Consider the following 24,484-nt stretch of genomic DNA (forward strand, 5'->3'; position numbering starts at 1 on the left):
ACCCCAGCTGATGCCTCCAAAGGAATAAAATGATGGCTTGCATTAAGGACAGACTTGGTGAGCATGGCCTGGGCAACCTGCCTCTGCTTCCCAAGTGCTAAGACCAAGGGCATAGATAGTCACTACGCCTGGCTAACTTTAAATTTTTAATTTCAATTTGTTTCCAAACTAGCAATACACAGTGTTTCGGAGGCTGCAGAGACAGCTGCAGCTCCAGCAGTCCCACAAGCACATCCCAAGGGGAGCCCACCAGCCATCAACAGGGTGCAGGAGGCTAGATGGACTCGGTGAAGTTTCAGTCTATGATGCGTTTAGCTGGACTGTAAGCTGAAACATTCATAGGCCTTTTGCAAGTATAATTGAGTTAAACTGAAGTTATGCAGGATTAGGATGAGCCCTAATCCACTGGAGTCTTTCTATGAAGGGAGAGACAGAGACAGACATGACAAGGGAGGCAGACCATGCTGGGTCTACAGCTCAAGAATGCCAGGGTTGAGCATGTTCACCAGAAGCTGGAAGTGACTCTGCTTTAAGAGAAAGCAGCCCCGTACCTTGGTTCCAGACCCCAGGCTGCATCAGTTAGCATCAAGTCCACTGCGTGCTGTTCAGGCTGAGGTAACATGGTAACTCAGCCTAGGAGAATCGGGGCAGACTGGCACTCAGAGGAACTGGCACTCAGAGGAACTGGCACTCCCCTAGGGTCCCACTCTGCTCCCCACCTCCCCATCCAGAGGAAGCATGGTGCTGGCTCCCGGACCTAGGGAAGCTCAGAGACCTGTAGTTTTGAAGACAGACATAGGGCTGTCAATATCTTCCAGCATCTGAAGTAGAATTCCCACCCATTATCATCGTCCTTTTAGGAGCAAGGACACATGACATCAGAAGTCCCTAATGCCGGGCTTATCCTCCTGCTCTCATTTCACTGGGACCACGGTTCCGGGACTAGCCTGCTTTCTGGATTCAGGGTGCAGGGAAATCAGAGATTCCCTTCAGCCCTGGCTGAGGAGGGGAAGTCTGAACCCCCTCACACTCTCCTGTGGGAAAACAAAGATATGCTCCCTGCTGGAATCTGTGAGCATTCCAGCAAATGCCCTCTGCTGGCGGAGAGTGTCCCAGCTCCAGGGAGACAAAGCTCCAGGGAGGTCATGACAGGAAGGAAAAGGAAAAGGAAAAGCACCAGACCTTTTTGGGCAGAGAAGAGAACTACAAAATTTCTTAATGTGTAGACTTGAGGGCCCAACATCTCCAGGTCCATTCAGACTCACCTAATAAATTCGAGCCTGGTCCCTGCAGAGCGTGGGATCAGATGCCTTGTGTTCAGGGAGGGGCTCTCAAAACATGTGGCCCTAGTGGCCTGATGACCAAATGGACAAGGGTCACTGTGCTTTGAGAACATCGCACCCACGTCTGCCCTGCAGTCAGCAGAGAGAGCAAAAGGACGTGTGTTCCTTTCCAAGGACGCTCCACACCAGAACACACTCCCTAGCTGGGGCCAATGGTCACAGGGTAGCAGGTGGCCTCAGATGATAGGGTCTGCTGCAGCAGAGCCTCCCAGGGCATGCAAGTCCATCTGCCCTCCTTGCCTTCCATGTGCCCCAACAGTGGCAGAGTGGGCCCTTCTCAGGAAGCACACTCTTTTCTGGGCTAAATGCCCAGATTCCTGGAGCAGTCACGGGACACACTTGAGAGTGGAACTGGCCACATGCAAGCACACCCTGAATTCCAAGCTCAAAGTTGGGCCCTGTTGAGTCCATATAGGCAAGGGCTCCCACTGAGCCCTTAAGATGTGGCCGAGGGACCTGCTTATTCTCTAAGAGCGCTCTGTGTTCTTGAGACAATACTGAGCTTATTCTGCTATTTCTTGAAAGCATCACGTCTGAGGGGCTGGAGACACAAGTGGATGAAATGGAGAGAACCCTGCCTTCCCAGACGGAGACAGACAGAAGCCAACGGACATGTCACTCAGACAGACAGCTGGAGGTGAGGCCAGCAACTGAGTGGGAAAAATCAGGGGCTCTGGCCTCACAGGTCACGGGGCTAGTTAACAAGATTGCTGCTAACTACTTAGGACATGATGAGATGCAAAATAGGACCAGGCCCCCCTGGAACAGGTGGGCTAGTTTGGGCTCCAACTAGTCCCATGTATCCATGGAGACCCAGGGGGAGACCCCAGTCCTACCTAACGCCAGAAGACTCCTCACTCCTGCTTATAGGAAAGTGATTCTTCTGACACCGACTGGACTAGCCTGCTAGGTTCTAGCTCCACTCAGCTGCTCATTCTGTCACGAGCAGGACTATCCTATCACACCGCCACATACTCAAAGTGACCCTGGGAGCCCTGACATCGTCTGAGACACTTCAGGCCAGCCGGGGGAACGGATGACCCTGGCCCATCCCCAGCACACGCAGTAAGCACAGGTGGGTACTAATCCCCAGAGCAACTGCTCTCAGAGCAGGACCTCAGACTCTTCCAGAGAAAAGCACTGAAGAAAGACTGGGACTCAGTCACCACGACCACATGTAGGGGCGCCTGGAGAAACCTGGAGGCTGGATGCCCAGCCAGGCCTTGGCTGACACACTCCCTTTAGCTCCGGCTTCTCTCCTCCATGGGAATCAAAACAGCTCTTCTGATGGGGCGGGGTGGGAGGACGGCTTGCAGAAACCTGAATTCAAGGAAAATAGCACATCCATGGCACTTTTTCCCCAGTGCTATGAGCGTTACATATTTTATCAGCTTTACATATTTATCAGCTATTTCACTTGTCTCCAGCAAGTCAGTAGGTGTGGGCCTTGATTTTCACAGGAAAGGGATGAGCGAGACTGAAGGTGCTGAGGTGAGGGGCCTCCCACCCAACACCCAGGGGAGGCCCAGCAATTTGTGCAGGGTGAGAGCAGCCTCGCATGAGTCTTATCCACCCTGGCTAGGCCAGGACCTACCCTAACCCTGCGGTGTACACCCTCTTCCCTATGGACCATTAAGATGACAACTAAAATGGTCATTCTCGGGCTCAACACCTAAGGCGTCTTAGCTATACGGCTCCATCTCAGGTGACCCCAAGCGACTTGACATGTCTTTCCACAAAGTCTCTCATGTTTCACCAGCTTAAGGCTATGATTCTGGGAGGTAATGACTTGGGGGCTTCCCGAGGAGACAGCTGAGGGCGTACCATCTCTGTGTGGTTCTAGGTAAATCTCTCCGCCTCCTTAAGTGGTGGGTTCACTTCACACGCTGAGCGTCAGGCCTGTGAGATAGCATGGTAGAAGGGAGAACTGACTGCTTCCTCAAGCTGTCTCCTCACCTCCACACACCCAAACACCACAAAATAAACTGAATTCAAGGCTGGGCAGGGGTACAGAGTATTAGACCAGTCTGAATCGCACAGCAAAATGTTATCCCCCATCAAACAACATATAAATAAATAATAAGCTGTGTAAAGATGAGAACCAGCTAACAGAGTATGTAAAGCCCCGGTGGATGTGCTGATAAAGAAAGGGCTAACAATAGTGGCAGGAGCTACTGTAGTTTAAATATGGAGAAAGTAGAGACGCACACAGACACGCGTGCGCATACACACATGCACATGGGCACAAACATGCATACATATACACACGCACACGTGAGCACACACATGCGCACACAGCACACTGTTAAGAGAGCTGGCATCTGTGCGTGTGTCAAGGGAGGCCCCTTCTAGACACACTCTAGGATCACAACCCCTTCTATCTGACTTTGGGACTTGTGTCGCTGTGACTTCCAATTCCCTCTCCCTGTGACTCTTCTGGATCCAGAGAGTCACGAGGTGAGAGCGTGCAGCACCTCCTTCACTGGCCCCAGGCCTTTGTGCAGAGAATTCTCCTACGACCTGGGGCAAGTCGTGGGATCTGATCTGTGGTCCCCCTCAAGACTCACAGGCTTCCCAGCTCACTCCTCCCTCCAGGCCGGCTTTAGCCTCTACCTGTCCCTTCCACCCTGACATCTGCAGTGTCCTGCCCCTAGTAGCCACAGACCACACCCTGGTTCCAAACCCTTCCAATGACAGGTGGAGCCCAACTCTGTCCACTACAGAATTCCCTTGCAGCAGATCTGTGAGTTCAAGGCCAGCCTGCCCTACAAAGCGAGTCCCATGTCAGACTACGCAGTGAAACTCTGTCTCAAAAACAAACAGAATCCCCTGTAAATCTGGGCACAGCAGTGGCACTCCACAGCTGGAGACAGAGTTCCAGGCCAGCTAGGCTACACAGCAAGAGCCTGTCTCAAGGAACAAAGAAACAAACCCACAGGAAGTGCCAGAGGCATCCGAGCTGCAGTGTTTCTGCAGTAGAGCTGGACTCCTCTACCCAGCTGGCCTGCCAGTCCTGCTCAGTCCAGCTCAGAGCCAGGCAACAAGCAACACCTGAGACCAACGCGGGACCCCCCCCCCCCAGAGCTCAGCACAAAGCAGGTGCATGGGGGCGCGGCCTGACTCTAAATACCATTTTGTCACCCATGGGTCTGAGCTCCAGGACCTCCGTCTCCTGAGTCACCTCATCATGAGTGGAGAATGAGCTTCAAAGATGAGGAGACTGAGACTCGGAGCTAAAGCTGTTTATACAGAGGCACTCACATAGGAGACAGAACTGGTTTAAATATGTAGGCACTTAAACTTCATCCCTAGAAGCTTAAAAATGCTTTTTACAGACATTTACTGTAGAATTCCACCTGATGGCTCTCAGGGACTCCTAAGCCTTCATCAGTCCTTTCTTTGGGTACCCAATCTATCAGAGCTGGCACTAGGTTGACAATCATTGCTACTCCTATAGCAAATGGGTACATAGGATGAAGGTAGAGCTCTCTAGTTTCTCCTTCACTCTCAGGGTCCCACACCCTGAAATTTTCTTGGGTCTGCAAATGGGCTATAGGAGTTTAACATGGCCCAACAGTGAGCCAGATGTCAACTCGCTTGCAAGAGGAATCAGGGTGAGATGGGGCAGGTTGGTGGCGGTCAGATGGTGAGCTCTCTGTCTGCTACCATCTGAAGCCTCCAGGAAGAGTATCCCTAAGTTGAAAAATCAAGGCACATACCCTCGATTCAAAAACCATGTAACTCTGGGCTGATGCTGTTCACTGGAAAATGGGCACCCCACGACCTATCCAAAGCAGCCAGTACCATGCAGGGGATGTAGGAGCACCCCATAAAATGCTGGATGTCTTTCTTCCCTTCCTCTGCACTCAGCAGGGTCATATTTGTACATAAGCCACTACATGCCCTGTCAGTGCCCCTAAGGGTACATGGCCAGATGGTGCCCTTCTCTGAAGCCTGCAGCCCTCGTCACCCAGGGAGCCCACACTGTGTAGGAGTTCTGTCCATGCTTGCTCTTGTTCTCCTTCACTCCCCTCTAAGCAAAGCTGCTTGGCAGCCAATCCTGCCTCTGTCCCCGGGCAGTTCCACAGGGCCCATCTTGTCCTGCAGAAGTGATGGCAGTAATTCTGTTAATGGGAAGCAAGATGAATGGTACCCTGTGCCCAGAGTGTATGAGGCAAGATGGAATGGGGGGCTGGGGGAAGAGAGTGAGGCTGGAACGCACCCTCCTTTGGGGCCTTATTAGGTCTTGAAAGCGCCACTGCACACGCTAAAACCTGCTTTTGCCAGCAGAAGCCTCATTTTACAAATATACAACAACAACAACAAAACCCTGTAAGTGGTAAGCAAACCCCAAAGACTTGGCTCCCAGGCTGCAGCAAGGCGACAAGCCGCTCAGTCTTTCGTCTCCTGACTCCTGCTATAGACAAATGTGTCTAAATGCCAGCTCCCTGCTTTGTGAATACCCAACACAGCTTCCTTGGCTGTTTTAGGCCCATTTGCCAACGATGGGATGGGATGGCTCTGAAGACGATTTCTTCTAAAAGGCTTGTTTGTTCCAGATGCCATAAAGCCCTAGTGTAACCTGGCTGACAGCCCCAGGGAGGGATCTGACACAGGCCCCTCGCCATCACAAACACATATGCAGAATGCTGTCATTCATCTCCTGCCCTGGCATTTCGAAGGTGTTTTTGCAGCGAAATAGGTGTCCTTTTCCACAATTATGCAAAGAGCTTTCTCCATACACCCTCCTCTCAGTTTGGAAACAAGCCACTGAGGTGTCTGTCAGGCTTCAGTTGCCAAATGGAAGTTGAAGGTAGGTGGTGATGCTGGTGCAGAGGCACTGTGAGGCAGAACTAGCAAGCGGACCAGAGTCGGGTCAGTCTGTGGAACCTCTTTCAGCTTCAGCCTCTTCATCCCAGGACAAGGTAACCACATCCTCCCCACAACCATGCAACAAGGAGCTAATACAACCCTGGCTAATGAGAAATGTTCACTTCCCAGCACCAGGGGCTTGCCCCTATTCTTTTTGATCATTCATTTCCACGGCACCCACTGCCCTGAGAGGCAGCTGCGGTTCCTCTGCTAACCACGGGCACAGATGTGCAGAGGTTAGAGAGGAAGGTTTGGGGTGCAAGGCCTGGGTTCAAACTTGCCTCAGCTGAGGCCCTACTAGTGGCACTGAGCAAATGATCCAGCCACACTCAGCTGCCCACTCTTCTCTGTAAGGTGGAGCTAAGTGCACATGTGTAACTACATGCCCAGTCCAGCCCAGGGTCACTGGCCCTTAGACAAGAGTGTAAGGAAAATCCCACCCTCCCCTGCACCCTTCAGGGAAGAGTGAGGCCTGAGGGCACGCCAGCACTGCAGGCTGGGGAATGCCATGACTTCCCAAACACAGCCGCCTATCCTTCCCTTCCCATTTCCCTTTCAGAACTTCCCCAGTCCTCCTGGGAGAGTAATGTGACTCCTTGAAGCCAGGGACTTTGTCCCTGTGACTCACCAGTGTCTTTGAACAGTGCAACAGGGCACTGGTCATTTAAATAAATGAATGACTAAATGAGAGGAAGGAGAGGGGCAGGGGTGGGGGTGGGGGTGGGAGTGGGGGTGCGAGGCAGCCTGAGCATCACAGGTGCCCCAGGCTCTAGACAGTGGTGGTGGTGCCCTTCCCAAGCGAGAGGGTCAGTAACTTGGTCATTTGACAGCTGTTTCACACTGCCTGTCAACACCGTGAGTCATGGTCCTGCCCACTACCTGGCATGGAACTGAGGGCTAAATACAGAAACGGAAACTCGTACCACCCCTGGCTTCGTAAACCAGAAAACAGCAGGAGGAGGTGACAGCTCAGGAGCTACTGTGGGCAAAGTGGGGACACGTAGGCATTGGCCAAACCAACTGCCCACCTCCTCCCTCTCTGAGCACGGATGGCTGTTGATCTTGGCCCTGCCAGGAGCGAGGCAGATGCAGAGAAGCAGTGGCACTGAGACGTGGCCAGTGTCCCATCCCCACACTCACACAGTTGACTGCGGGGCTGGAGGCCATGCGGCAGCAACTGTGGGCTGCATGTTGAGGGCATAAACCTAGGCTTGGTTTACAGCTTTGTCTCAAGGCTTCCTACTGACACCGAACCTCAGTTGTCTGAATCTGAAAGATGGAACCAGCACAGCATGATCAGGAGGACTAATCAATGAAGGCAAAAACACACACAGCACTTGGCTGGGCCCTGGGCAAACTGCTGCATAGTTGGTATTTTTCTCCTCCAGAATCTCATGCATACATGCATTCGAGATGCCAAACTTCCATTCCCCCAGCTGCCTGCTCTTAGCTTGACTGCAGAGCTAGAAACATGTCTGTGTTAGCAGAGGTATCGAGTCTCTCTTCCCAATGCCTTGGGTCTCTGGAGCTCTTGCCAAGCAAGTGGGTCAGAAATGTGATTGTTTGATTGCTAACTCTTGTCACTCAGGGGCAGGAAAGCTGACAGGATGGATGCGGGTGCAACTACATCCATGGCTGGCTCTACGGTGTGTCTGGCAAAAGAGGCCCAGAGGAGAGAGACCTGCCGGCTGAGTGGTCATGGTCACTCCAGCGGATCAGTGGTATGGATGCAGAGATCTTCTCCTCTAAATGATCTGGTCCCCATAACCGTGTACAGAGAACTGACAAGGGGACCTTTCTTGTTTTGAAATCTGATGGCGTGTGACACTTGTGAAACCAGCATGGCCAATCAGCCCTGTCCCCATAAGGGATCCCAGTCATACCCTGGTTCACCATTGGCGTTCTTGTTACCTTTGATACCTGGGAGAAGCCTGGAGGAGAGTGGGCTTTTGGACCTTCAGTACATGTTGGTCCTGTCACCCCAGGACAGGTGACCATTGTCGCCCTCATACAAATACCTGTCACCCATGGCAGAGCAGAAGTCAGGTAGACCCCACATGGAATGACAGAGTGGGATCTTCTGAGGGTCTGTTCTCACCCTGAGAGTCCCTATGCCCAAGAAGTAAACACTACATGAGAGACAAGGAGAGAACATAGGAGAGAAAGGAAAATCAGTTTTCTGTTCTGGTTTCTTCAGGGCTGGGGGTGGGCTTGAAACAGGTCCTCACACACACACACACACACACACACACTCACACACACACTCACTCACACACACACATTCACTCACACACACACACACTCACTCACACACACACACTCACTCACACACACACTCACATTCACTCACACACTCACACACACACACTCACACACACACACTCACACACACACACACACTCACACACACACTCACATCCCATAGCTGTGATGACTCTGGAATTCTGATCCTCCTGCCCCACCTCCTGCAGCTACAAGTGTGCATTGCCTGAGGGTAGACAAACACTCTACACACCTGAGGGTAGACAAACACTCTACACACCTGAGGGTAGACAAACACTCTACACACCGAGTGACATCCCAGCTCCTCCCTCCTGGCTGATTTTGTTTGTCAACCAGGACTGTTTTACAAAGAAACTCTGTCTCGAAAAACAAGCTAACTCAAGACAGGATGCTCAGGTGAATGTCCACTCGATGTCACCAGGGAATGGTCTCACTGGCTGGCCTGTTCAGGTGGCTCCCTGAAGGCAGGGATGACAAAGCTGGCCCTAGAAGGTGAGCAGACAGTGAGGACCTAGTAACTTTACTTACTGGCCAAAGCAAGGGGGTAAGGCCAAAACACGGGCCGGGGACTAAGGACCCCAGGGGAGCCCATCTGCAGCAAGCTGCTATGATGACTGCAGAACCAAGAATGAAGAAAATGCAAGAGTGAGAGCCCACACCTGAGGATGTGCCCTGGGCAGACATGCCCAACCATGGCACCCAGCCTTAGCTGATGCTCATGGTTTCGATTCCTGCCTGTCACTTTTTCCTGTGCCTAGGAAAGTTAACAAGCATGTAGCAATGGGTCCTCTAGAACAGCGGGTGGGGGCAGGCGTGGAGCCTTTCTGATGTGATCCACATGGAAGAACGGCACAGCGGCAAGAGCGTACAGTACAGCAGCAGCATCTTCCTGGATGCTTACTAGCTGCATGCCTGCCTGAGCCTCAGTTTCATTCCCTCCTCCTAGGGGTGCTGTGATGATGAAATAAAATGAAGTCACTGACAGCTACAGCACACAGCAAATGACTGATAAACGTCAGCTACTGCTACTGCCCCACACCCCAGCGTCGTGTGACACATCTCAGAACGGAGAGAATGTGCTCCTTCCTTCCGAGCATCTGCCATGACTCTGCTCCCAGACGCCTCTCTCCCCCCATTGTTATGTCGCATCAGTCCATAAATATTTAAACAACATGTCATCAGATTATTATAACATATGATCCATAGCACTGATGTGCAGCAGTTCTGTGCATTTGGGCTTCATTTTCAGAATATCAAGACATAAAATATTTATGTATTTAGCCAACCACGAGATCTCACATTCTGTCTCAAAATGCTGGGTGGTGGCAAGACGCTGAACCGAGACGCAATGTGTGAAGGGGTGCCTTGTTCTCACATCGGTTCCTGGGGCATCTGGATTGTTTCTGGTTCATTCAGGGGACGTCATCACGTGGCCTGTGAACAGTGGCTGACTTGGTTGATCATAGCAAGCAGACAGCCAGGCCCCAAAGAACTCATCAAACTAGCGCATGCCGGATGGACGGTCTACGTGCCTGTGTCTCTACGGATGTGCACACAGGAGGAAGTACACTTTTCCCACAGTGCCCACCACCAGTAAGTGAACAGATTCACCACAGCCCACAGCCCATAGCCCCATCTGGGTGGCTGGCACACAGGAAAGACTCAGGGCCATTAGAATCCTGTTTCTTTCGAGCCTCAGGTACCAATACTAGGTCAGGAACAAAGTAGGATTGAGACAATATAGCTGGATAAATGGCAATTGAAGAAATTGCCAGGTAAAGTTGTGACCAGATTTAAAAATAATTATTGGATAATAAATTCATACACAATAATGACATCCCATCTGCCAGTGTGATTTATACTGTGTAGTACCCTCAGGCCCGAGACATATAGGCTCTCCAGTAACCGCTTGGGAGTAGGAAAAGGGTTTTTTCCCCTATGTAATTAAGTATCTTGATTGCTAACATTAGCGCATCACAGTGGCCATATGTGCAGGAATTTTTGGCAGTGTGTGATTTCAGAGACACTGCCCCAAAAGCCATCAGAGCATCCAGGAATCCACATGCCAGGGGCGGAATGCTTTTTTAAGACTGCCTTTCCTGTCCCTAGCCAACACTAAAATAATCTAACACCACTGCCACTACGAGATCAGGAAAGTGGGCTGTCCTATGCCTACCCTACAGATTATCAAAGTCTGAGGATGTAGGAGTCAAGAAAAGTCTGTGTAAAGGACAGTTGTCAGCTCAGGGTACAGGAAATTCCTCTGCACATTTCCTAGGAAGAGGGACAGAGGTCTAAGCCTGATCCCTTTGTTTCCCTACATGGCCAGCTCCAGCCTGTTGGGAGACCCCAGAGCCAAGCCTAAGGACAGCACAGGACCCACTGCCCATCACACCTCACAGAAAACCACGTGCCATGCTGTCACCACCAGGCTGGCTCCAAGAGCCGCAGTCCCTACCCCATGCCCAGACTGCACAGACAGAACTCCAGTCTTCGTGTTCCCGTGGACTGGCATTGAGACCAACACAAAGGCCACCGAGATTCCTGCAGAAGAGGAACAAGCAGCAAGAACACGCTCTGAGTCACAGCCAGCAAGTGTGTGCACGTGTAAGGTCCTGAGTAACCCAGTTCAGGGACCTGGCAGACTCCGCAAACCCTTGGTAGGTTCCCTGCCTCCGCTGTCTACTGCCATGGGTGTCAGGGTGGCTACTGTGTAGACACCCACCAAGGCCAAATGAACAAGAGATTTGTTTCCTCTTAAAAGGCCAGGTTCTTCACTCTTCTGGTTGGGGGTTAAATTGGGGATCATGCTCACAGGGTAGAGACAATTCTAGAAGTTGCTCAGGAGAGTTTAACTCCTTCCCCTTCTCAAAGCCACCTTGCAAAGGATGCTGCCCCTAAACAACAGAGGTACTTGACAGAAAACACAGTTTAAAGTGGGGAGTGTAGTTCTCGTGGTGTGGATACCCCCAGCAGCATCCCTAACAAACCCCTCCCATACCAACATTCAGTAAAGAACACCAGGAAGAAGACCCTACAACTCAAGCTGTTCCAGGAGGTTATCTCTTATCTGAAATGCTTGGGACCAGCAAAGTTTCAGATTTTACTTATTTATCTATTAGGTTACGGATTTTTTTTTTTTTTGCTTGCTCGAATATCTGTGTATCGATGGTATGTCTAGTGCCAATGAAAGTCAGAAAAGGGGGGAATTAGATGTCTTGGAACGATTATGAACTGATATATAGTTGCTGGGCACTGGACCTGGATCCTCTGGAAGAGCAGCAAGTGCTCTTAATCGCTGAGCCGTCTCTCTAGCCCCATGTTTCAGATTTTAGAGTTAACTGAATTTGGGAACATTGCAGACTTTACCAATTGAATAACCCTAACCTGGAAATCTGAAATGTTCGAACACCATGTCACCATGCTGGTGTGCAGAAATATTCTGATAGTTGTGCTTTACTGTGTGCCAGGCTCTGAGGGCACAGCTGTGGCCACACACCAAGTCTTGCCCTATGAAATGACATTCCCATCTGGAAGAAATAGACAACTGATATCCTATGCCCTCAGCACAGGACCATGGTACATGCTGTTTCTTGCAGCTGCTCAGAAGGCCAGAACTGGCTGCCCTAGTCCAGCCCACACAGCAGGCACTTTCAGAGGGCAGCGACTTTCCTGTCTGTAAAACGCCCTCTACTGTGGCGTTCCTGGCAGCACTCATGTTGACAGGACAGAACCAGCTACCCTGGCCCCTAGCTGTTTCTTCATCCCTAACGTGGAACTGCTGGACCAAGTTAACTTACCAATGTCAAAGTTAGAGTGGGCACATCTTGCAGCAGACCCTGCACAGGGAGCCTCAGAGGTTAGAATGGGCACATCCTGCAGCAGACCCTGCACAGGGAGCCTCAGAGGTTAGAGTGGGCACAGCCTGCAGCAGACCCTGCACAGGGAGCCTCAGAGGTTAGAGTGGGCACGTCCTGCAGCAGACCCTGCACAGGGAGCCTCAGAGGTTAGAGTGGGCACAGCCTGCAGCAGACCCTGCACAGGGAGCCTCAGAGGTTAGAGTGGGCACAGCCTGCAGCAGACCCTGCACAGGGAGCCTCAGAGGTTAGAGTGGGCACAGCCTGCAGCAGACCCTGCACAGGGAGCCTCAGAGGTTAGAGTGGGCACAGCCTGCAGCAGACCCTGCACAGGAAGCCTCAGAGGTTAGAGTGGGCACAGCCTGCAGCAGACCCTGCACAGGGAGCCTCAGAGGTTAGAGTGGGCACGTCCTGCAGCAGACCCTGCACAGGGAGCCTCAGAGGTTAGAGTGGGCACGTCCTGCAGCAGACCCTGCACAGGGAGCCTCAGAGGTTAGAGTGGGCACAGCCTGCAGCAGACCCTGCACAGGGAGCCTCAGAGGTTAGAGTGGGCACAGCCTGCAGCAGACCCTGCACAGGGAGCCTCAGAGGTTAGAGTGGGCACAGCCTGCAGCAGACCCTGCACAGGGAGCCTCAGAGGTTAGAGTGGGCACAGCCTGCAGCAGACCCTGCACAGGAAGCCTCAGAGGTTAGAGTGGGCACAGCCTGCAGCAGACCCTGCACAGGGAGCCTCAGAGGTTAGAGTGGGCACAGCCTGCAGCAGACCCTGCACAGGGAGCCTCAGAGGTTAGAGTGGGGCACATCCTGCAGCAGACTCTGCACAGGGAGCCTCAGAGGTTAGAGGAAGTTCCTCGCTTCACGTTTTCCCAGGTCTGCCTGAAGCTCGGGAAACCATCCCATGGCCTCTGACGCCCACTTGCCCTCAAGATGGCCCTTTGAGGCCTCAACAGAACCTCCCATCTCCCTGCCACAGTGCTGCCCACTCTCCCCACTCCTCCTGCAGCCCAGAGAGTGAGGCCCCATCAGATCTCTTCTGTTTTTTTTTTCTTTTTTTTTTCTTTTGGTTTTTCGAGACAGGGTTTCTCTGTAGCTTTGGAGCCTGTCCTGGAACTCCCTTTGTAGACCAGGCTGGACTTGAACTCACAGAGATCCGCCTGCCTCTGCCTCCAGAGTGCTGGGATTAAAGGTGTGTGCCACCACCGCCCAGCATCAGATCTCTTCTGTAGAACACTCACAAGCTCCTCTACAGTTCTGAGCCTGCCTCCACAGGGAGGACTAAAGAGTGCTGCCCCCAAGAAGGGGGCATGGCTGTCATACAGTCAGGGGTGAGGCCATGAAGGGGCCTCTTTGCACGCCTTACCTACCCCAAGGCCCCCTTCTTAAAAAGTGGGGTGGGGCTGGAGATATGGCTCAGAGATGGCTGCTCTTCCTGAGAGTCCAGGTTCAACTTCCAGCACCCACATGGCAGCTCACACCCACCTGTAACTCTGGTTCCAGGGGATTCAACACCCTCCTACAGACATACACGCAGGAAAAACATCAATGCACACAAAATAAAAATAGAGAAATCATTTATTTTTATTATTATTTTGTAATTCGCCGGACATGGTAGCTTAGACCCCTAAACCCAGCACTCACGCAGAAGAAGCAGGAAAATCTCTGTGAGTTTGAAGCCAGCCTGATCTACAAAGCGAGTTTCAGGACAGCCAGAGCTGTCCATTGAGGTCTTTTCTCAAAATAAATTTAAATTTAGTTTTATTTATGTGTGTGTGTGTGTGTGTGTGTGTGTCTGCTTGTCATGTGTATGCAGGTACCCAAAGAGGCCAGAAGAGAGCATCTGGTCCCCTGGAACCAGAGTTACAGGCGGCTGCAAGCTGTCTGATACGTGCACTGGGAAGTGAACCTGGGTCCTCTCCAAGAGCAAGTGCCCTTAACCACTACACAGTCTCTCCAGGATCAGCAATGGGTGTGTACATGCCGGCCAACACGAACGGCCTGCTCCAGACTGCAGGCTCAGGCCCAGGAGCCATGACACATGGCATGAAGGCTAATAGAACAAAGCCACGGCACAGCCATGTGGCTCTCTGCACTTCTGTCCCCACCTAGAAATGGGGCAGGAGAGGGCAGGTTTTGTCTTAAGCAACAGGATCTCTTCTGGTTCTTTCTATGTGGAGATGTGGGGAAGTGTGGTCTTGGGGATCCAACTCGAGGCTCTAACACTGACCCACACCCAAATTATCAATTTTAAAGTGGCATCTGGGACATTCACAACGTTGTACAACCACAGTTGCTACCTAGGTTCAAAACATTTTGTCACCCAAAAGGAAGCCCTGCCCTCATCAAGCCCTTACTCCTCGTTCGCCCTCCTCCCGGACCACAGTGACCGTAATCTGCCTTCACACCACAGGCTGTCTGGCCTGTGTTTCATGGACTCAACGAGCTCTTTTTCTTAGCAGGAGGCCTGGGCAGAGCCTTTCTGTGCACACACAGGGGACAAGAAGATGGTACGGTGGTTTGCTCCTCCTCTCTGAGCTCACGCCCCTCATCCTCAGTTGCATTTCAGAGACAGCTCTTATTCTAGGTGCCTTTCTTTTCAGTACTCATATCCTAAAGTCAGTCTGGAGTGTGAGAAGCAGGGGTCACTACCACAAGCAGCCAGCCCACCTGATATTCACAGCAGGGGAGGCCGGGCCTGAGTGAAGCCTGAAACAGGGGCCTCTGTAGGGGGAATGACTCTCCACAGGCGCCTGTCCTCGGGGGCTTCAGGTATGAGGAACTGGACAAATTTCCTCAAGCTGCCTAAGGAGGGGCAGCCACGAGGGAGTCAAACTCTTCTGTCCTTCAGAGAGAGCCAATCTAACAGAGCCTCAAGCGGTCCAGGAAGATTCCAATGGTACACTGTAGTAATAAGGGCGGCGGGGCTGCGTCCCCAACACCCCAGCCGCCTGCCCGGCTAGCTTATGCCCTGAAATAATTACACAGACACTGTATCCTTTTAATCACTGCTTGGCCCATTCTCTTCTAGGCTAATTCTCACATATTAATTTAGCCCATTTCTAATCATCTGTGTGTAGCACCCCAAGGTGCGCTTACCGGGAAGATTCTAGCCTATGTCCATCCTGGGTCGGAGCTTCATCCCAGGAGCGGGGCATGGCGTCTCTCTCAGGCGTCTGCTCCCGAGTGGAGAGCTGTCGAGACTGACCTCACTTCCTCTTCCTCCCAGCGTCCTGTTCTGTTTACTCCACCTACCTATGTCCTAACCAATAAAATGGGCCAAGGCAGTTCCTTTATTAGCCAATGACCTTCCTCCATTAGTACATGTGGTCTCTCTCAGGCCAAGTGGCCCTCAGTGCAGAGAGGGAGTCCTCGCTGAGGATTCTGGTCCCTCTGGGGTCTGTAATGGCTGCTCCTGTCAGCATAGCTCTCTGTTGTGGCACACTATATAAATAATTAAGAAAACATCTGTCTTATTTCATAACACACCTTAGCTGACACAGCTCGTGGGCCTTCAGAGACTTTCCAACTTCATACCCAAACTGAGGGGTCACTGTCTTGCCTTGTGGCGAGTAGGTCGGAAAAAAACAAGCACACATCTCTAAACTTTTCTTGAGATGCCATGAGGGCCATTCCAGCACTGAGACCCAGGCCCTTGCCCAACCAGTGCTGTCTGCTATGCCCAGCAAATGCTTTGTTTTTAAATTTTATGTGTATTTGGCCTGAATAAGGATGGATTGCCTGTATGTCGGTCTGCACCATGTCTATGCCTGGTGCCTTTGGAGGCCAAAAGAGGGAGGCGTAGGATCCCCTGAAACTGGAGTTATGGAGGTTATAAAGTGGCCACGTGGGTGCTAGGGATGGACCCCAAGTCCTCTAGAGGAGCAGCCACTGACCCTTCCATGGCCTCCGTGTCCATTCTGTAAAATGCACAATGGAGAACTTCCAATCCCCAAAGTCCACCCTAAGCAACCTCTAGTGGTCATCTCCACCTGCGGCTCTGGTGAGCAGCTCTTTGTGGCCCTGTTAGTAACCGAAACAGGTTCCTAGAAGGTCACCATGTCCTCCTGCAGATTCTTAAAGGGCCGAAGGACAGAAAGGGCCTGAGCAATTCCTGTTGTCTGCCAGCTGCACTGAGAGTGCAGTGTGAAAGGCAGCACCCCAGTAGCTTCTCCAACAACAGGGGGACCCAATGGGCAGTGGTGACACCTTTAATCCCCCCCGCACTCAGGAGGCAAAGGCAGGCGGATCTCTGTGCATCCTACAGAGTGAGATCCAGCACAGCCAGGGCTGCATAGAGAAACTCTGTCTTAAAAAACAAAACAGAACAGAAAAGAACCAAACAAAAAGAATCTCTTTCTCCAGGGCCACCCTGACTTTAAAGTATGAGGGTTAAACAATTTGGGGAAAAGGCAGGCGCCTCAGGCTTCCCACAGCAAGGCCCGCCCCTACGCTGCAGCATTCCTTCACACTCGGAAGAATTCTTACACAAAGCCCCCTCTTTCTTTTCTAAGAGGTCACCGGCACACAGAAGTCTAAGAGGGAAAGAACAGCTCCACGTGGGTCTTTGGAACTGAATACATTCAGCCCCTCAGGGCTCAGCTCCAGGGGTGGGGAACAAGGGGCTTGGGGTGGGGGGAGTGATTTGGCCCAGCACAGTCCAAGAAACCTGCCTAGGAGACCAGCTCCTCAGCTGCCAGACCACGTGAGAAGTGCCTGTGTGTGTGTTTGGTGGTGGTGGGGGGGGTATCAAGAATTGGAAACAAGCATCCCCTGCACATGTGGGTCTGTATTTACATCCACAGAGCAAGTCCTATTGGAGTGACAGATGTCAAAATGCCAGATCACACTCTCAAGTTCTGGTTTCAAAGATTAACATCACAGGAAATTATACCACTAATGGATGTGCCCCAGTACTCCTTCTTTCTGGATCTTGAATCTGAAAAGGCTACAGGTTTGGCCTGAATAAGGATGGATTGTGCGTATGTCATCAAATTCAGACAGGAACAGGGAAGTTGCTTGTATGAGGTGTGTGTGTGTAGAGGGTGTTCTACTAACATTTTCTAAAAAAAAAAAGACCCAGGTGGTGGCACACGCCTTTAATCCCAGTACTCAGGAGGCAGAGGCAGGCAGATCTCTGTGAGTTCCAGGCCAACCTAGTCTACAGAGTAAGTTCCAGGACAGCCAGGACTACGCAGAGAAACTGTCTCAAAAAACTGAAAGAAAAAGAGAGAGAAGGAAGGAAGGAAGGAAGGAAGGAAGATTATCATTATAGTGACAGAACTGAGACCATCCACTGCCTGCTGGAAAACTTTAAAACCCTTTACAGATGCCCAAACCATCCTAAATGACACTTTGTTCCATGACCTCCCTGCTCCTTAGAGCCCCAGCTGGAAGAACTAGCAAAAAGGTTTGTGCACTTTACTGATTATGATGACATCAGCAAAACTAAATTAAATAAATAAAACCACAGAAACAAGGCCTAGTTTTACCTCTGCAAATTCACAGACCAGATGGAGAGAATCTAGAAGCAAGGCTGAGCCTCTCACAAGATCTATTATGTCACAGATTCAACACAATGCCCATCAAAATCCCAGCAAAATTGTTCAAAGACCTTGAAAGAATGGTACTCAACTTCATATGGAAAAGCAAAAAACCTAGGATAGCCAAAACAATCCTGTACAATAAAAGAACTTCTGGAGGCATCACAATCCCTGACTTCAAACTCTACTACAGAGCTACAGTACTGAAAACAGCCTGGTATTGGCATAAGAACAGACAGGAGGACCAATGGAACTGAATAGAAGACCCGGATATCAATCCACACATCTTCGAGCACCTGATTTGACAAAGAAGCAAAAAAATATCAAATGGTGATGTGGGAGAGTCTTCTTTTTGTGTTGATTTCATTGGTAAATAAAGAAACTGCCTTGGCCCTTTAACAGGACAAAAAATTAGGTAGGTGGAGTAGACAGAACAGAATGCTGGGAGAAAGAAGCAGAGTCAGGCAGTCTCCATGATTCTCCTCTTCGAAACAGACACAGGTTAAGATCTTTCCTGGTAAGCTACCACCTCGTGGTGCTACACAGATTATTAGAAATGGGTTAATCGATGTGAGAGTTAGCCAATAAGAGGCTGGAACTAATGGGCCAGGCAGTGTTTAAAAGAATACAGTTTCTGTGTAATTATTTTGGGTAAAGCTAGCCGTGCGGGAGCTGGGCAGGAACGTAGCCCACCACTCCTCCAACTACAAAATGGAAAAAAGAAAGCATATTTAACAAGTGATGGTATAACTGGATATCAACATGTAGAAGAATGAAAATAGACCCATATCTATCACCATGCACAAAACTCAAGTCCAAATGGATCAAAGACCTCAACATAAAGCCAGCCACACTGAACCTTATAGAAGAGAAAGTGGGAAGTACATTTGAACACATTGGCACAGGGAACCACTTCCTAAATGTAACCCCAGCAGCACCAACACTGAGAGAAACAACTAATAAATGGGACCTCCTGAAACTGAAAAGCTTCTGTAAAGCAAAGGACACCGTCAACAAGACAAAACGACAGCCTACAGAATGGGAAAAGATCTTCACCAACCCCACATCAAACAGAGGGCTGATCTCCAAAATATACAAAGAACTTAAGAATTTGGTCACCAAAAGAACAAATAATCCAATAAAAAAAATGGCGTACAGACCTAAACAGAGAACTCTCAACAGAGGAATCTAAAATGGCTGAAAGACACTTAAGGAAATGTTCAACATCCTTAGTCATCAGAGAAATGCAAATCAAAACAATTCTGAGATTCCATCTTACACCTGAAAGAATGGCCAATATCAAAAACACTGATGACAACTTATGCTGAAGAGGTTGTGGGGAAAAGGGAACACTTCTGCATTGCTGGTGGGAATGCAAGCTGGTACAACCCATTTGGATGTCAGTGTGGCGATTTCCAGAAAATTAGGAAACAACCTTCCTCAAGACCCAGTAACTTTTGGGTATATATCCAAAGGATGCTCAATCATGCCACAAGGACATGTGCCCACCTAAGTTCATAGCAGCTTTGTTTGTCATAGCCAGAACCCAGAAACAACCTAAATGCTCCTCGACCGAAGAATGGATAAGGAAAATGTGGTACATTTACACAATGGAGTACTACACAGCAGAAAAAAATAACGATAGCTTGAATTTTGCAGGAAAATGGATGGAGCTAGAAAACATTATTTTGAGTGAGGTAACCCAGACACAGAAAGACAATTATCACATGTACTCACTCATAGGTGGTATTTAATCATAAAGCAAAGAAAGCCAGCCTACAAACCACAATCCCAGAGAATTTAGACAACAATGAGGACCCTAAGAGAGACTTACATAGATATAATCTACATGGAAAGTAGAAAGCAGAAAAAGACAAGATCTCCTGAGTAAATTGGGATTATGGGGATCTTGGGGGAGGGCTGAAGGGGAAGGGGAGAAGCATGGAGGGGACCAGAGAAAAATGTAGAGCTCAATAAATATCACTAAAAAAAAGAAATTAGAAAAAGATCTGTATGCCACACCTTACATCGTATTGCACAGCACTTTGCAAATGTTCATCAATTTGCAGACATTCTTGAAAGGAGAAGAGATAACTATTAATGCTGGAAGACACGGAGCTGGGCAGGCACAGCTCAAACCACACAGTCCTCTCAGAAACGGAAGTGAATGAGGAAGTGACTGGCAGACCCAGTTCTGAATGACAGGTGACAGGAGCCTTTGTAGTTGTCCAGAATGAGAGTGAGGTCCTGAGGCGGCTCAGCCCCAACTCCTCACAAGGTCAGAGGGATGGACTTCTCCTGGGGCGGAGTCCAGCTTCGTCTCCAACAAAGGCTTAGAGGTACCAACCAGTATATAGGATGTTTATTTAATTAATTAGTTTATTTAGATGGTGTTTTGTATAATCCTGGGTAGTCTGCTGAGGCTGGACTGGAACTCAAAGCAATCCTCCTGCTTCAAGCCTTCCAAAGTGCTGGGATTGTGATCATGAGCCACCGTACACAGGTTTAACCCTAATCTTGAATGAGTCGCCAAGTCCTCTACCCTCACCTCCCAATTTGGTTCAACCTGAGAAGAGGAGGGAAATATTATTCTCCTTTTGACAATGATTTGGCCATCTATGGCACCCGGAAAGACTAGCCCCTTCACTCTGGTGGCTCAGTGGCCTTTGAGAAGACATCTCCCATTGTGCTGAAACCCAGCAAGCCCTGCCGAACCTGGCTGGTGATAAGTCAGCTTTACAGCATCCAGCAGAGCACAACACAGTAAAGGTAGCTATGTGCCTTCAAGTTAAGAAGGCTGGCCCTAGAATCAGAGACAGGAGTTTAAATCCTGACTTCATCATTTACCCATTTATTAATTTACCTGGATATTGACTTTGCAAGTTCACGGGAAGACTACAGACTCTGTCAGAACAAGTCTGGGTTCAATTCTGGGTCTATTGCATATCTAGTCTCTCCGTGTCCTGGTTTCTTCATCTATAGAATGGGCACCATGACAGTTCTCATCTTTACAGTGTTGATAAACACACAGGAGGAAATAACTTCAAACTTCGTGCACCAAGGCCAGCACAGGGCATATGAGGGCCATGGTCACGGCGCTACCAGCCAGTCCATCTCTCATTAGTGTCTGTCTTCTCAACTGTGCAATAGAGACAACGACCTCTGACTTACGGTGAACCCTAACTGAGTCCTCAGCACCCAGGCTGTGCACCTTAGGAAGTGAAGGTCAAATCCTGGGCTCAATGGAAGGAGAAAAAAACCTTGAAAGCAGGCAGGTGGCTCAGGTTTTGGTTGCCACCCTCTCTCCGCTGGCCCCAGGAACACATGTTTGATCTCTATGATTCAGACTTCTTGTGCACAAAACCAAAATCAGAACGGGATACCAGGAGAGTCAAGGACCCCCAGAACCATTCTCAGCACACAGTAGGTACTCCATCTTAGCACACATTAGGTTTCTCTCCTCCTTCCTTACTCCGCATGCCACCTGAGAAGACCAGGCTCTTCCTTTCTAGAAACAGCTCTAAATCCTGGCCAGCCAGAGCTTAAGTCTGAGACTTGAATTTTCAGAGACAGCAAAATGACTTTTTAAGTCATTTCTGAAGCAGATGGGGCTCAGAGTCTCACAAACCACGGGGACCATTTTAAATCCCGGGCCTTTTCTTCTGGGAAGTTAAGCAAGAACCTTCCCAAATGTTTGCCGTGGGGCCCTCTGCCAGGGAGTGACTCACTCCTCCGCTCCCCACAGGCATATTTTATTTGGGGGTGGGGGATCCAGCAAGGGCCTGGCCCTGATGGGGGAGGGGAACAGTTCCAGCACATCCAGAAGGTGGGGATATTTTTTCCCCCAGTTTTCAGGACAAAGAGAAAAAAAGAACATGGGTCTTTTTTGCTTCCTTCCAGCTTTTGTCTGATGAAAGACTATGTCCAAAGTTCACTGCTTAAGTTCCTCCTGTCGGAGTCAGGCACCCATTCAATGAAATTCTTCTCCCGTTAGCAACAGGGATTTTTAATGCGCCCCTTTACACACACCAGACTACTGTACGGACATTTTTTCCCCTCAGAGAGTCAAGCTGCATTTTGCCCAGCGGAGAGAAGCTCAGACAGAAACTTTGTAAAGTTTGCTTTAAAGTAGTTAAAACTTTCAACTGAGATTTTCAACACATATAAACTGTCAGTTAAAACCGCAAGGACAGCCCTTAGAGGACGTGTCCCAAGTATGCTGACACCCATTTGTTACTATCTCTGAGGCTCAGATAAGCCGGGAGAATATGATTAACTTAGAGGGACAGTCACAGAGAGCAAGTAACTGGGGCCCTGGGTCTCCCTAGGACCTAACCCCTAAGTATGGGGGGCAGCAGAGTCCAAATCTGGCCTAGCTGGAGACAGCCAAGAACAAAGCCAGGGAACTCAGACGGATTTTGAAAACCTCAAGTCAAGTTCAGGGCAGCCCCATCCCCAGCCTGCGTGGCCATGCAGAGTCCTGCCAAGGCTGGGCTGAGCTGCTTCCACCGGAGTCAGACCCTGGGCATCTGCGGGTCTGTCCCTGAGCCCCAGACTCACAAAATCTGGCCCTGCACGCATCCGGTAATCTCTCCGGGCAGGGTCAGTCGGCACATCACACACACTGGCCTACAGTGTAGGGTGTTACACTGGTTCTTAAACACACATGTACGGAATTTGTACACTTTGGCCCGCGCACGTGTGCCCACATTCACTTGGGAACGTTCAGACACGTGGGCACATGTACTCCCTGGCACCCACGGTAAATGCTCGACACACAGATAAGCGGGAGCCTAGTCCATCCTCCCGCGCTGGTCCACCCCAAACTCACAGCCCAGGCCCCCGGTATGCACACGCACGCACTCCCGTGCAGCGCAGCGGTCGGAGCCCAGTTGCCGACACCTCGGCCTCCTGCGGGCGTACCCGCCGCCTTCTCGGGAACGCGCGCGCTCCCACCGTCTCGGGCGACGGCCCCACGCCCTGGCCCGCGCCCCTCGCCCGCCCCAGGCCACTCACCGACGCCGGCGGCAGTCTCGGCGGCGGGCGGAGAGCGGGTCGCACGCGAGTTGGCGGCGCCACGGCCGCAGCTAGTCCACCGGGTTCAGCCGCCTCTTCTGCGCGCGCCCGCACGCCCGCCCCTCCCCGCCGCGGGACCGCGCCGCCCCCTGCGCCCGTGCGCGCGGCCGCCACGCAGGCTAAGGGGGCGCCGGGGGCGCGCTCCCAGCCTTGGCGCTTGGTCGTCCGGCCCAGGTGGGGAGACGGAGGCCCCAGACTCCAGGTCCTGGCCACTGAACCCCTCTACGCGGGCTTTAGACTTTTGAAATGCAGGTTCGCAGGGGTAGCCAACCCGTGGACCCTTTCCCGTGCCCACGGGGTCCCATCAGCTGACATTGCTCCAATCTCAGCCCTAGCCCGACTGAAATTGACCTACCCAGAGAGGGCAGCTGGAGATGAAGCTCACTAGGTAGAGTGCTTTCCTAATCTCAGCACCTGTAACCTCAGCACTGGGGAGCGTGGGCAGGAACGTGGGAGAGTCAAGGTCATTCTTGCTTTATAGTAAATTCCAAGCCAGCCTTAGCTACAGGAGACACTGTCTAAAAAATAGTGCTTATTGTGTACAATAGTACAAATAGTGCTCAATATAGGTACAGAAGTAGACTCAAGGGCAAATCCAAGTCCCTTCCCCCGAAGCACCGGTGTTCCTGGGAACTCCAGGCCAGCCAGGCCAATGTGCTAACGTTTCTAGAAGGAGTAAATGAATGCACTGGGGGCCATTCAAATAACCCAGTGAGAACCTACCTCAAAGCGGAAGGAAAGAAGGGACTCCAACAAATTGTCTCTAACCTCCCCGTGCCCTTCACGAACCCTTCACGAAATACATGCACATTGTATGGTGTGTGTTAAAAAAAAAAAAAAAGTCTTAATCTATGACTACTTAACAACCCACTAGGATGTCCAAGTTTCTCTGGGGAGCAAAATAAGAAGAGTCCTACATCCTCTCAAGAGGGGATGCTCCTGGATGGGACAGGCATTACTGCTTAAGCCAGAGCACCCCCAGGCACTGCTGGCTGGTCACAGGATGGCATCCTGCTGAGTGTGCTTCACCCACCTGCCCTTCCTGCATCCACAGCTACAGCTATCAGGCTATAACCTACAGGGAGGAAAGGTTTCACGGCTGGCCCCTCTGCCTGCCTTGTGGAGTTCAGCCCCTGTGAGGAAGGCGTCATGCCTTGTTCCCATTTCTTATATGGCATTAATAAGGCTTGTGCCCAAAGTCCCCCAGGTGGTGAGTGGGTGAACTGGAAGCAGATGACAGATGTCTGGTGCTAGGCAACGTGGCTCTAGGATGCTGGTATAGGAAAGGTGTGGTTGCCAGCCCAGAGCAGCTAGGCTAGTCACTGCTCCTGGAAGCAGGGAACTGACTCCAGCAAGTTGTTTCTGACTTCCACATATACACTGTGAATTGTGCCATGTTCCAGGTAGGAACCTGAGGCTCAGAGAAGTCAAACAAAAGGTCCTAGGTCACACAGCCAGTGATAACCCTTAGAGGGAGGTCTGGCTACAAGCAAGCTGACTATGGCTAAGTGTTAAG

General features: G+C 50.8%; 1 protein-coding gene across 3 annotated transcripts in view; it reads right to left on the reverse strand.

Annotated features, from left to right (window-relative positions):
• Nek6 (NIMA related kinase 6) overlaps positions 1 to 23,303 on the reverse strand; it is a 74,825-nt gene extending 51,522 nt beyond the window's left edge. For 2 of the 3 annotated variants that reach the window (XM_041674235.1, XM_041674236.1), the window contains exon 1: positions 22,909 to 23,303. The gene's annotated coding sequence lies outside the window, so the exon portion shown is untranslated. The remainder of the gene's footprint in view (positions 1 to 22,908) is intronic. The other variant, XM_041674237.1, reaches the window with a different exon arrangement.
• Positions 23,304 to 24,484: the final 1,181 nt, after the last annotated feature.

The sequence above is a fragment of the Microtus oregoni genome, unplaced genomic scaffold (assembly GCF_018167655.1).
Source record: "Microtus oregoni isolate MIOR12 unplaced genomic scaffold, Mior012 000025F_ref0000491, whole genome shotgun sequence".
Classification (NCBI taxonomy): domain Eukaryota; kingdom Metazoa; phylum Chordata; class Mammalia; order Rodentia; family Cricetidae; genus Microtus; species Microtus oregoni.